The sequence below is a fragment of the Syngnathus scovelli genome, chromosome 7 (assembly GCF_024217435.2).
Source record: "Syngnathus scovelli strain Florida chromosome 7, RoL_Ssco_1.2, whole genome shotgun sequence".
NCBI classification, from domain to species: domain Eukaryota; kingdom Metazoa; phylum Chordata; class Actinopteri; order Syngnathiformes; family Syngnathidae; genus Syngnathus; species Syngnathus scovelli.
Window position 1 is genome coordinate 16,937,965 of NC_090853.1, and position 14,408 is coordinate 16,952,372.

Here is a 14,408-nt window from a genome sequence, read left to right on the forward strand (position 1 = left end):
TGGGCTGAATAGAAAGCCCTTGTCCTCTAGTCTAAACATCTCAGGGGATGTTTTACGATCTTGTGATAAGGAGGACAAGGTAAGGTATTTATTACCTGTTGCATTCCAACATAATCCTATGATAAAGGTAACCTGGAAAACCCTAACAGGAATCACAACTGTAAAACTTTCGAACAGACTTTTCTCGCGGAGCTGAGTTAACCGCTAACTTCAACTGCCTCGTGTCGTCTAACTGAGCTCTTGTTCCAAACGAGAAGAAAACCAGAAAAACACTCAGCTGCACTGAATACAACATGAAGGCCCTGCAGCGCATAGTGACCACAGCTGGTAAGATTATTGGTGCTTCACTCCCCTCTCTGAAGGACATTTACACCTCCCATCTCACCCGCAAGGCGACCGCGATTGTGTGTGATGTGAGTCACCCCGCTCACTCTTTGTTTGATCTTCTGCCCTCTGGGAAGAGGTACAGGAGCCTGCGTTCCCGCACCACCAGACTCACCAACAGCTTCATACTCCAGGCTGTTAGGATCCTGAACTCTCTCCCACCTCCTGCGTAACGACCTGTACTTTTGCGCTATATTCTGACTGTCTGCTGTATGCACACTTGCTCTATTTTTGCTCCTCTTATTTATTGTTATTTGTTTATTCATTATTTATTCATCGCTCTTATTTATTCATTTTTTGTGCCTTCTTGTTTTTACTTTTTGTGTTGTTTACTTGTATGTATATTGTGTACTGTCTTGTCATCGTGGGATAGTGGGAAACATAATTTCGATCTCTTTGTATATTTTGGCATGTGAAGAAATTGACAATAAAGCAGACTTTGACTTTTGACTTTGACTTTGTATACTAAAAGTGGACAATAGATGTCGCTAACGCACCGCAAATGACTCAAGGGAAAACCTAGATGAACGAATGGTTGTAGGACCAGAACAGAAATGTTGGGTTCTCTGTATTTTTCTTTATCAGGCAAGGTTAATGTTATTAAAATAACCTGTATTCCAAGGTTTAGCTATCTTCTACAGACCCTTCCAGTGAGGATTCCGCTTCGGTCAATTCATCAGACTTTATAATTTGATATAAAATGGTAAGTGCCTCAGGGTGAACCTGCACCACTTACGGACACAAACAGATAAGGGTGTTCCTGATTAGTTTCACATGTGATTTTAAAAATGGCTCTGTAGCGCCCTCTACAAAATTTCATCAATAAAGGTTCTGTTGTATGTTTCACCTAACCTTTAATTTCTAGTCGTAAAAATAACTCTAAGCGGAAACAATGGATAACGGATGAACTAAAAAAATCTTCACGTAAAAAAAAAAAAAACTTTATAGAAACTCTATTGCAAATCCCACCCCTATAAATATAGAAACATACAAGAAATATAAAAATAAATGTACAGTATTACTAAGGAAAACCAAACAAACTTACTATGCTGATAAATTTACTCAAGCCTCTGGTGACATTAAAACAACATGGAATCTTATCAACCATTTATTACATTGCAAAAAATCTAAAACATCTACCCCAAGTGAGATGCTGGGGAAGAATGGACCCCATTCTCACCCAATAGATATTTCTAATGGTTTCAATGATTTCTTTGTAAATGTTGGCGCTACCTTGGCATCTAGCTTCTCAACCTCTGATGCAAGCCCCTGTTGCCTAATTAAAGGGCAGTTTCCTTCACTCTCCATTCTTGACCCTCCTACTGTTGAGGAAGTTTACAGCATCGTCATGAGCTTGAAAAACTCAGCCCCTGGCGATGACGAGATCAGAAGCATACTTATTAAGAAAATCATTTATTCAATAATAATCCCACTGACACACATTTTCTCCTTATCTTTAAAATTTGGCATTGTACCCCAAGAACTAAAAATTGCTAAAGTCATTCCTATTTTCAAAGCTGGTGAGACAAATGAATATGGTAATTTTCGGCCTATATCCATTCTTCCATGCTTCTCTAAGATTCTAGAAAAATTGATTTATTCAAGATTGGCAAAGCACCTAGAAACAAACAATATTCTCTACAAGCATCAATATGGTTTCCGCAAAAAGTTTTCCACTGAGCATGCACTGCTTCAGCTTGTCAACCATATCTCAACAGCTCTTGACAATAAGAAATTCGCTCTTGGTGTCTTTCTAGATCTAAGCAAAGCGTTTGATACTGTCGACCATAAGATCCTCATTCCTAAGCTAGAGAGATATGGAGTTAACGATTCTGCCCTGAAATGGTTCACAAACTATCTCGCCAACAGAGAACAATATGTATGTATAAATGGTTGTTCTTCCAACAGATCTAAAATACTGTTTGGGGTCCCGCAGGGCTCAGTATTGGGTCCTCTATTTTTTTTGGTGTACATAAATGATTTCTCCATGTCTTCTTCTAATTTTCTCCCTCTGTTATTTGCGGACGATACCAACCTCATTGCCACCCACAATGATTTTAATTCCCTCATTGCAAGTGTGAATGCTGAGTTTTATTACAGCCGCAGTTACAAAATGGCTCAAAACAAATACGTTGACACTCAATATAAAAAAATGTAACTTCATGATCTTCTGCAATATAAATAAATCTTACCCCAAAGAACAGACCAAAATTTACATAAACATTAACGAAATCCAACAAGTTACTAGCACCAAATTCCTAGGAGTTATAGTAGACGAACACTTAAACTGGCTGAACATATTGATTTGGTTTGCAAAAGATCTATGAAAATGCTAGGTATTTCACGAAAAATGTGTCCCTTGGGCCATCCTTCTGCTCATCTCACTCTGTATTATAGCTTCCTGTTTCCTTTACTCAATTACTGCAACATAGTCTGGGCAGCCACATATCCAACATACCTCAACAAATTACTCATCATACAAAAGAAGTTCCTAAGAATGAGCTCATTTTCAAATAGATATGAACCATCGGCACTGTTTAGAAATTATTCACTACTGTCAATTGATAAAGTAAATATTCATCAAACCTGTCTACTCATCCATAAATACATATATAGGAAACACTGTCTTCCAGCCACTTTTCATAATTTCTTCACATTTGTATCAGACATTCATTTATATCCAACAAGACAGAGGGACAATCTTCACCCACCTTCCTGTCGAACATCACACCATCAATATAATATCCACTTTAGAGGGCCCTCACTCTGGAATGAGCTACCAATCCATATCCGATCCATATCTTCACAGGCTGCTTTTAGAAAGCACCTGAAACACCACCTTCTCCACTCATGATCCTACCAGTCCATAATTACTCCACTGCACTCAGCTGATCCATAGTAAGAACATCAACTTAAACCACAATTTATACTCTGATTCTTCCTTGTTTTGTTATTTTCTGTTTGCAGTTCTTTTGTTCCCTTTCAGCTATTCCTACCTGGTGTCTCTTTGATTGCTTCAACATCGCTAAGTGTCTATTTTGTTTCGCGTGTTTCTTATTTTGTATAGTGTATCTGTTTATGTATGTATACATACACATTTTTATATATGCATATATAAATATGATGAATCAATATTTAGCTTGTTATGCTTTTGTTTATTTACTTATATTTTTCAAACACTTGAGTGACATTTGACTACACAGCACTTTGTTTGTTTACACTTTGTTTGTATATATAACAGGAGTGGAACTCTCTACAAGCCCTAGGCTTCGTCTCCCTCCTTGCACTGTTATTGCTGTAATAATATGTGCTAAACAATAAACTAAACTAAACCTAGAACTATGAAAATGTGGTGGGTATGTCTAACAGCCAAAGACCTACAAAAAACGTCTTTTGGAGCAATCTACTAAACCTAAGAGGAAGTCCAGTATTTGATTTATTTTTAAATTAGCCCCACTTTTTAACTTAATAGAGGTTACACATTAAAGAACTAGAGGTTTTATCTGTTTGTATTGAAACTGCGTGATTCATCGAAACATCCATCTATCCATCCAATATCTGTACCACATTTTCATGATCCATCTATCCATCCATTTTCTATACCGCTTGTCCCCACGGGGGTCGCGGGTGTGCTGGAGCCTATCCCAGCAGTCATCGGGCAGTCGGCGGTGGACACCCTGAACCGGTTGCCAGCCGATCGCAGGGCACACAGAGACAAACAACCATCCGCACTCGCACTTAGGGGCAATTTGGAGTGCTCAATTGGCCTACCAAGCATGTTTTTGGGATATATATATTCATGATAATAAAAAAATCAAACCAAAGCTTTTTTTGTTTGCTAAAAAAAGGCAGATTTTGATAGCCTTAACATTCATAAAAACATGAAACTTGGCACACACATCTCACCTGGTAAATTGCTAATTACTTAATGAGTTTATTGCACCTTTAAAAAAAATTAACTAGTTGTGCCCTCTACAAACGTTTGATGAAACAGCCCCTGTTGAACGTTTCATGAAGATCTACTGAAAATTCGGGACATACGTATGTAACAGCTCTACAAAAAGTCTCTAGAGCTTAAATCAAAAACTCAGGAAGTCGGCCATTTTCTATTTCCTATGAGATTTTGCCTGACTTTTGTCCGTTCATTGAGGTTATGTTTTATCATAGTATCTTTTACTCTGGTGTATTTTAAATAAGGTTATATACCCATCCATCCATTTGCCATACCGCATGTCCCCACAGGGGTCACGGGCGTTCTGAAGCTTTTACATCATCATTGTGTCATCGGGCACTAGGCGGGGGACACCCTAAACTGGTTGCCAGGAAATCGTAGGGTAAGAGGTCGCTGTGACCAGGCTCCTATATTCCTCCTCCCGTCCATCTCTAATACAGCCAACAATAGCAGTGTTGTCCGCAAACATCTGCACATAGCAGAACTCAGTTATACTGGAAGTCAGAGGTGTACAGGGTGAATAGGAAGGGAGAGAGCACCGTTCCCTGCGGACCTCCCACACTGCTCCTCACCGTTCCTGACCTACAGCCTCCCATGCGCACATACTGAGATCTGCCCATTAGGTAATCCATGAGCCATGCCCTCAGGTGTGAGCTCACACCCATCACCAACACCTTCTTACTCAGGAGCACAGGCTGAATGATGTTAAAGCCACTGGAGAAATCCAGGAAAGTAATCCTCACAAGCCCTTTTCCCTTGTCCCGGTGAGAGAGAGAGACAGAGAGAGACAGAGAGACAGAGAGAGAGAGAGACGCAGCATATAAGCAACAGCATCCATCGCCACCTTCTCCCGATACGCAAATTATAGAGGGCCGAGAGCATGCAGAACCTGAGGCCTGAGGTGGTGAAATAGCAATTGCTCCAGAGTCTTAATTATGTGTGAACTCGGCGCGACTGGTCTGAAATAATTTAGCTCTGCGGGTCGCGGCTTCTCCAGCCGGGACAGGGACGATGCAGGACGTCTTCCACAGCTGAGGCACCACACTCTTTTCCAGACTGATGTTAGTAGTATTGTTTGGCTGTCAAACCACGACCCCCTTGTCTCTCAGCCAGTTGCTAAATGCCTCTTCACAGTTCAGCACGGTTTGAATGCCTCCAGCCAATCTCGTGATGAGACATATGTTGAGGATGTGATCAGTGCCCTGCTCCCCCTCCCAATACCGCGGACACGTTGGTAACACTCGAATGCCCCAGCGGTGTAGGTTCTTTTCCGTTATGCCGTGGCCAGTCAGAAGTCTATTTGATGTGACCCACTCTCTTCGTCGAGCCGGTTTAGGGGTAGAAAGGGTCCACACCATGAGATTCCTGGGAATGCAGATATCTGAGGTCCTCATCTGGACTGTGAACACCTCAGTGGTGGTAAGGAAAGCCCAGCAGCGTCTCCACATCCTGAGAGTGCTCAGGAGGAATAACCTGCCTGTACATACTACTGGGTTTTCTATATATTTTATATGATTTTTACATTTTATTTTGTGTACTCTAATGCTCTTTTATTTTAATTTGCTTTTTGTACCAAAGGGAGCAGCGCTCAAATTTCGATGTACTGTGTACAGCGACAATAAAGGTGATTCTGATTTTGACATGGCATTCCTGAAGTACACAATATAGCAGATGACATCATTGTTTCAGGAAATACCACCCAACGGCATGTCAAGAGACTACATCAAGTCATGCAGCGACTGCAGGAAAGAGGCCTAATAGTCAATAGAGAAAAATGCTAACTCAGGATCTCAGAGCTTGCGTTTATGGGTCATGTGCTGTCCAAAAGTGGCATTGGGGCAGCTCAGTCCAAAATTGAAGCAGTAGAGATCACGAGCCACCCAACAATTGCAACTGAAGTCAGAAGTTTCATGGGGCTTGTCAACTATTGTGGCAGGTTCCTTCCTAATTTTGCGACGATGTCTGAACCACTGCAGAGACTCACGAGACAATAATGCCAATGGACATGGGAAGCCGACCAGGAATCAGCTTTTGCGGAGCTTAAAAGACAGCTGGCGAGTTCACGTTATGGCATACTTCAAACAGGATGCGGAAACACGTCATTGTGGATTCTATTCCCGTTGGACTTGGGGCAATATTAAGCCAAAATCAAATGCCAGCAGAGCCTTGTCCGACGTTGGGGGGACGACAGCAGTTTGTCACCATTGATGAGAGCCACTTTAGACATAAACGAAAGGCAAGTACACATTTCAAGATACTAATGAAAATTACTTTTGAGTCACAGATTATTCGTTCTGTAATAATTCACAACATTTAGAGGCCGAAGCTAAATGGCGGAGTGATAGCGGATAGATACAGACGCGAATGAACACAGTGAGAGAACATCGACGTAAAAGAGAGTAAAGCAGATTGTGAATCCTTTGATATTGCTGTACTAAAGCAGGAGCTTTCCAGTCACTGCGCACGAGTTAATTCAACTCGGTAGGTGAGTGCGACTTTTCGGCAATCAGCCATTACTGTTAGCTATTAGCTTAATGTGCTAATATTGCTACTTGCTGTTTTAGTCGCACACGAGAATACTGAGTGAATTTGACTTCAACGTGCTGTATTCTGTGCTTGAACCCACTCACGGAGATCGTTTTTTTGTTCCCCCCTTTTTATTCCCATGTGACGGATTGTCGTTCTGATAAATCCGCTTGTATCGATGGCGAGCCTTCCCAGTTGGATCTAAAAAGAGATACTTTGGGTGACTTCTGCAGCACTCACCGGTGTGCTAGGCCCGAGTTGCAAATACCTGCACATTCACCCCCGTACACATTGTACTAAACTGAACACACAGAGACTTTCAACTACTATGGAGTTACCTTCTATTTAATTTCATATCCCGGGAATATTTGGACTAATACTTACCTTTATAATTTTCTGGACTTTTGACAAATTTGTAAATGTGTATTGGTGATTGTTTTGTGGATATATTTTTCTGCACAAAGGTATTTGTAAGCCAAATTGATAGATCTCTTTTGTGAAATTTTGATTTCAACTTAAAAGCGATAATTGGAATTTGAGGTTATTTTACCAATTTTCAAATCACACTGGGTGTTAGAGATTTGCTCACTCCAACTTATTTTGCAAGAACCACACGGGAGACAAGCAAGTCCTTTTAGACACCTGCAGGTGGAGAGTTCACTCGCTCAAGGAATGAAATCTGAAAGTCTCCTCCCTGCAAGGGCATATTTATTAGGAGGAACAGAGTGGGGGTGAGAGTGGACAGGTTTGGTGAACCCCCGGCCTCTGATAAGAACAGAGCAGGGGGTGTTTTACACTGTTGTGGGAAACAGAACAACTTTGATTGCTTCCCCTGCAGCTGGTCAATCAAGCAGAGGAAGCAACCACTTCATCTTACTCTGCATTGTGAGGGCAAGACAAGATTGATTTAATCATTATAGTCTACATTCCAACATAATCCTACGATAAAGGTAACCTGGAAAACCCTAACATCTCCCTCCTGTTTTATCATATGATTGTCACCCCAAACAACAAAGACAAGTAAGAAAAAACATATATATATATGTATAATGAAGAAAGAAGAATAGTAAAAATAAAAACAACAAACAATGATAGCAACACTTTCCAGTGAAGATGAGGCATTACCTCAATACCCCAGATCAAACTTATTGTGTAAGCGAAAAACCTGCTGGCCAGATGTTATTAGAAGGAAAATTCTTACACGGCCCCTTTGCCTTAGGCGACCAGAATGCTATCAATAAAAAAATAAAAAGAAAAACACAGAAACAGTACATCATTGTATCCATCACTTGCAAAGCATTTTCGATGGTCAAATCATCAAGTTTCTGTAAAACATGCTCAACAGAACAGCATCTACGCAATCCACGTTTCATTATCGTCATCACATCCGTCATCTCTAAGAAGTTGTATATGCACTTGGGCTACAGTAGAGGACACAAACTTCGTCACAGCAGACTTCAAACATGGGATAACGCAGGTTGTAAGCAAGCACAACACCACCAGCACAACAAGCACAGGAGACAGCAATTTCAACAGCAGTTGCCACCAGTTGCCAGAGAATAGCCATGAAAAGAAATCAAACTGATGTGGGACCTTGTCTTTAGACATGGCCTGCTGTAAGTTCTTCAGCGAATTCATGGCGTCGTTGATGTGGGTGTCATTTTCTCCTGGTATGTATGTGCAACAGGAAGTCCCAATGATGTGGCACACACCACCTTGTGCTGCCGTAAACAAGTCCAGAACCATCCTGTTTTGCAAGACCATCAGTCTAATAGCCTGAATCTCTATTTTGTCCATCGTTGACTTGCAGATTCACAAAGAATTGAAAACGATAGTTCAGTGTCTCGATGAAGAGCGATAGTTTCCCAACCCCAATCTGAGGGAAGAGCGCAAGGACAACTTTGTCTCCGGCAGACCATACTTTATGGTCCTCTGGAACGTTCGCACCCCAGACAGGGTCATGAGGGTCAAAGGTTGCAACTGCTCTGCGTCGACGTCCAGAAGAGTTGTGTGCTCCTGTCAGCAGATGATGTCGTATCCTATAGGTGTGGTCTGTCACCCACACTGGTGCACACACTCCTGTCCAGTTGGCGGGCAGCATCGGATAAACCTTGTGACCACAAAGCCACCAGCCATTCTGTATGAAATATGTTCCGTTCAATGGTGTAGCCATGTTGGTTGGAGAGCCCTCACCACCTGAAATGGCTCTCTTATCCTGACACTCATCGGTGATGTCCAGAGCTCCCATCCAGTTTCCTCCTGGAGAGCAGTCGTCGTTAATGCAGACGTGGGTCTTGTTACCTTGGATGTAACGTGTAATTCACTCCAGCTGGTCTCTCTGTGTAGGCCACGTGGTATTGTTCGTCCTTTAACAGTCACATTGAGATTTGTCCAGAATAGCTGATCACAGGCACCGTCAGCAAGTCCAGGGCGGTAAGGGTCGGCATCTTTGACTGCGACGGCACGGTGCTGATATCCAACTCCTCCCATGGATGCCATACATTTTGCTTCAGTGACATTCATTGCTCTGGCCTCCAAGCGAACTTGCGTGGAGGAAGGGGGGAGTTTCGAACACACATAGCACGCCTCCTGTGTGTGAGCTCTCACAGTGAACCTGACGTACCAAGTGTTGGTTTTGTATGGGTTTCTGGGGTCCCATGACCAGTCCTCAAAGTTCTCATCATGTGACCATCGTTTACCACGGGCAACATTGTCATTTGGTCTGTTCAGATGAGTCAATAGACCATAGCACGCTCCAACCACAACGCAGCAGAGGATCCATCTGGCATATGGAGCCCCGTTGCTACTAGGATGGCGGAGACACCGGGACATCCCCTCGCCTAGCGGAGTGGGGATCGATGAATTCTTCACCAACATTGAGACGCCTCACCCTAAACGATGGGGCCCCTTTGTAGTCAGGCTTCCCCACCACTCCGAATTAGGGGTCCAGCACTCTCTGCAACTTGCAGTGGCTGAGGTGAATCCAGCTGGGCCGTTGAGAAATTTTTACCGCCGTGGGAGTAGCAAGCAAAACTTGGAACGGTCCCTCCCACCGCGGGCTGGCCCAGTTCTTTCTTTTGATGACCTTGATGTAGACCCAGTCTCCTGGATTGATAGGGTTGTCCACCTGTGAGGGGGAGAGATCAGGCGGCAGTAAATTTGCATTGGACACATCTTTCAGTTTGAGCGTCCTGATTAGATAATCTGCCCAGGACTGCTCTTCATGTGTTGCTTGCAACTCTCGTAGTCAATTGTAGTGCCCATTTAACTGGCAAATAGGAGTGTTTTTTTTTTTTGAAACAAGCTCTACAAAAAAAAAAACGTTTGTTTTGTTTTGAAAATGTTTTGAATATGAATCAAATCCATATGTTGTATAAAGCTGACTGACCTGCCCCACTATCCCTCCTCTTGAGCCATGTGACGCGCACCATGGCTCAATATTGCTGCCCATTTGCATAGGTTCTTTGGTAGGGTAGGTCATTTATAGATGCCATTCTCTAATCTTGCCCCTCTTTTCGTCCATAATTGAATTTCACTCTATGGACTTTGTCGCCGCACATCTTTAAAAATGTTTCAGTGATCTAATCTGCTTCTTGTGTATATAAAATTTGAAGTGTCTTTTGCGCTGCAGCTTTGTGGAATCTGTCTGCAAACTTGTTACCTCGTGACACCTTATCAGTCTCGTTTGTGTGTGTGTACTGCACACGTGCACATAGCTGCTCTTCGTGGCAATTGGACTGTTTTGACAACTAGCTTAGCAAGTAAATGGATGGCCTCCCCGAATGGGGAGCGACTCAGCTAGCAAATGATTAGACATTTTCACTTTCTTGTAGTTTCTTTAGTTACTTTTCAATCGTTTATCACAAGAATCTTAGAAATTTGAATACAAATCAAAACGTATGTTTTATTTTACTCAATTGTATGATTTAGAGAATCCATATGTAGTAAAGTTTTGTAGTACTACATATGATTTCATCATCATTTAGTTTGACTTTCTTTCCAAAACGTTTCTTAATTTCTCAGTTCACACATCTTCTACACGTGTTACTGGTTCTCCATTTTTTTCTAGTTAATTATCAATCCAAAAGCTACGTGTTTCTTTCTAACATTCAACCTGCTCAAAATCACTCTTTCATCAAAGTCGCTGTTAGAGATTTGCTCACTCCAACTTATTTTGCAAGAACCACACGGGAGACAGGCAAGTTCTTTTAGACACCTGCAGGTGGAGAGTTCACTCGCTCCAGAATGAAGTCTGAAAAGTCTCCTTCCTGCAAGGGCATATTTATTAGGAGGAACAGAGTGGAGGTGAGAGTGGACAAGTTTGGTGAACCCCCGGCCTCTGGTAAGATCAGAGCAGGGGGTGTTTTACGATGTTGTGGGAAACAGAACAACTTTGATTGCTTCCTCTGCAGCTGGTCACTCAAGCAGAGGAAGCAACCACTTTACTTTACTACGTTGTGAGAGCAAGACAAGATTGGTTAATCATTATAGTCTACATTCCAACATAATCCTATGATAAAGATAACCTGGAAAACCCTAACATCTCCCTCCTGTTTTATCATATGATTATGTCACCCCAAACAATAAAGACAAGTAAGAAAAAACATATATATATGTATTATGAAGAAAGAAGAACAGCAAAAATAAAAACAACAAACAATGATAGCAACACCGTCCAGTGAAGATGAGGCCCCAGATCAAGCTTATTGTGTAAGCAAAAAACCTGCTGGCCAGATGTCATTAGCAGGAAAATTCTTACACGGCCCCTTTGCCACAGGCGACCAGAATGCTATCAATAAAAAATAAAAAGAAAAACACAGAAACAGCACATCATTGTATCCATCACTTGCGAAGCATTTTCGATGGTCAAATCAGCAAGTTTCTGTAAAACATGCTCAACAGAACAGCATCTACGCAATCCACGTCTCATTATCATTATCACATCTGCCACGTCTAAGAAGTTGTATATGTGCTCGTGTTTTCGTCAGCTGATGATGTTCTAGTCTGTAGGTGAGGTCTGTCACACAAACTGGCGCACACACTCGTGTCCAGTTGGCAGGCAGCATCGGACAACTTTTGTGACTACAAAACCACGATCTGTTCTCAACAGGCACGTGCACCCATAGGATGCAGGTGAGGCAGTGCCTCTGAACTTCTGGATGAAGTAGGTCCCGTCCGATGGTGCAGCCATGTTGGTAGTAGAGCCCTTACACCTTGAAAACGGCTCTCTCATCCTGGCACACAGCGGTGATGTCCAAAGCTCCCATCCAGTTTCCTCCTGGAGAGCAGTCGTCGTTAATGCATTTGTGGGTCCTGCAACCTTGGATGCAACATGTGTAGTCAGCAAGACTTGGAATGGTCCCTCCCGTCGTGGCTGGCCCAGTTCCTTCTTTTGATGACCTTGATGTAGACCCAGTCTCCTGGATTGATGGGGTTGTCGACCTGTGAGGAGGAAAGATCAGGCGGCAGTAAATTTGTCTTTGACACAGTTTGAGCGTCCTGATCATATAATCTGCCAAGGACTGCTCTTCATCTGTTGCTTGCAACTGTCGTAGTCAATTGTAGTGCCCATTTAACTGGCAAATAGGAGTGTATGCGGGAAGACTTTGAACACTTCCTAATGATTCCCTTTAACCAAAGACTATTTATGACAGGGGCGTTCCCATTTATTGCCTCCTGGTGTAAAAGAGATTGTCTTATCCATGCCTTCTTTCTCCTCACACGCTCGCACCCACACAGGGTGTGCGCACACACACACACACACATCCCCACACATCTGCACGCACACATACACAAAACGGCATACAAAGTTCAGACGAACAACAACAGATTGTCACAATTTTACAGAGATTACACACAAACACAGAACACACAGACAAAGGGATTCTAATCCATCTCTCATGTAGCTTCTTTTGATAGAATCTCCTATTGGTAACTGTATAGCAGACGTTTTAGCATATAATCCCATACTCTGCTCTCTCACTTCTACTTTTTCATGTCGGTGGAGTCGTAGGTGGCCCCTATTGCAGTCATTGTCTTGTTAACTGTCGCCTTGTGACTCCTATGCATGAATGTGTGAATGTCAAAAATTGAACGTACCTAACTTTCTGACCATCCAACCTCCACTGTGGTACAAAAAAACCTTACTATTGTATTGAGTAGGTACACTGAGCAACCTAGCTTCCTCAGTTCTGTCAAACTCAATGCACAATGAACCTCCCTTCCACTTTGAACCAAGCTCCACCAAATTTGGGAACGCCGTAGCAAGGAGTGCGATTTGGTTGTCGGACACTCCAAGTCCATATCTTGCTGCACTTCACCCTCTCAAGTTGGTGTTCTTTTGTTGTTGCTTCAGAGCGACCCCATCCATCACTCTTGAATGAGTCCATTGTTCAAATGAGTCAATTTTCATCATTGTGAGTTTCTCCGCTTTTCACTGTCTTTTCCGTCCCCGAGGATGTTGTATTTCCTCCGGAGTGTACTTGTCCTCCTCCAAGCACAACAGCAGTCTTTTCTTGTCCTTCGCCAAAGGTCAAAGGTGCTTCAGAGCCAGGCACCATTTTGTGGTTGTTCACGGCTGCAGGCGAAGTCTCGGATTGGGTTTCAGGGACCCTGACACTGAGAATGACAGGCTGGGACATCAAACTTGTAAGACTATCTCCAAATGTAGCTGCTTCTATCAATTTGCTGGTAACGTTTGTTTACCAAACTTCAAATTCTTCTAATAACAGCGGTCTCGTTTTTATATCGTAAATCCTGCAACTCATCCTATTTTTGAGCTACATTTTATCTACAGTTCCAAATTAATCGGACAGTATGTTGTCTTCAGTATCATTATTGAAAATCAACTCATCGAGGTCTGGTTTCCACATCAAGCCCTGATCTGTATGTCTTGACCTCTCACATGTTATTGTCATGCTTGCTCAAAAATGTGACTTAGAGTATGGTGCTGTGAATTCTCAATCTCCCCAATGAAATTGTATCCCACCTCGTAGTTCTTATCGTTCTCATGTTCCTGTTAGCCTGCAATTGTCCAAATCAAAAATGTTTTCTTTTAACTGTCTTTCTTTTTAACCTCTAAATCGCTCGTGTTGCTAACCTATCTACACCAGAATAAAAAAATTACCACAGTATAACAGCAAATGTATTCGAAAATTCATTGTCATAAAGTGTTGTATTATTACTATCTTCCACTATCTGTCCTACTCACTCCCTCCTTTTGAGGCTTGGCAACTCACACACAGTCTCCAAAAAGGAGTCTTTCTATCACATTGGTCCCAATTCATCCAAGCTCACCACACAACATTCATATATCATTTTCAACTCAGGTTTCCTGGTAGAACAATCCACCAATTCAAAAAAAACTTAACTAAAACAAACAATTGGCAAATTAATCTGAATTTTTTCTTTGTTTTTAAATTTGAAGAACTCAATCTCTCAGATTTAGCTTGCATTTAGAATTTTGTATAATCTTATAACACAGCCAATCAATTATTCCTATTAAATGAAGCATTGCAAAATCTTAAATTCACAATTTAGCTTCTTC

General features: G+C 42.1%; 1 protein-coding gene across 5 annotated transcripts in view; it reads left to right on the forward strand.

Annotated features, from left to right (window-relative positions):
* The window catches only part of brip1 (BRCA1 interacting helicase 1), a 280,957-nt gene that overhangs the window by 212,861 nt on the left and 53,688 nt on the right, over nt 1-14,408 (forward strand). The gene's annotated exons all lie outside the window — the stretch shown is intronic.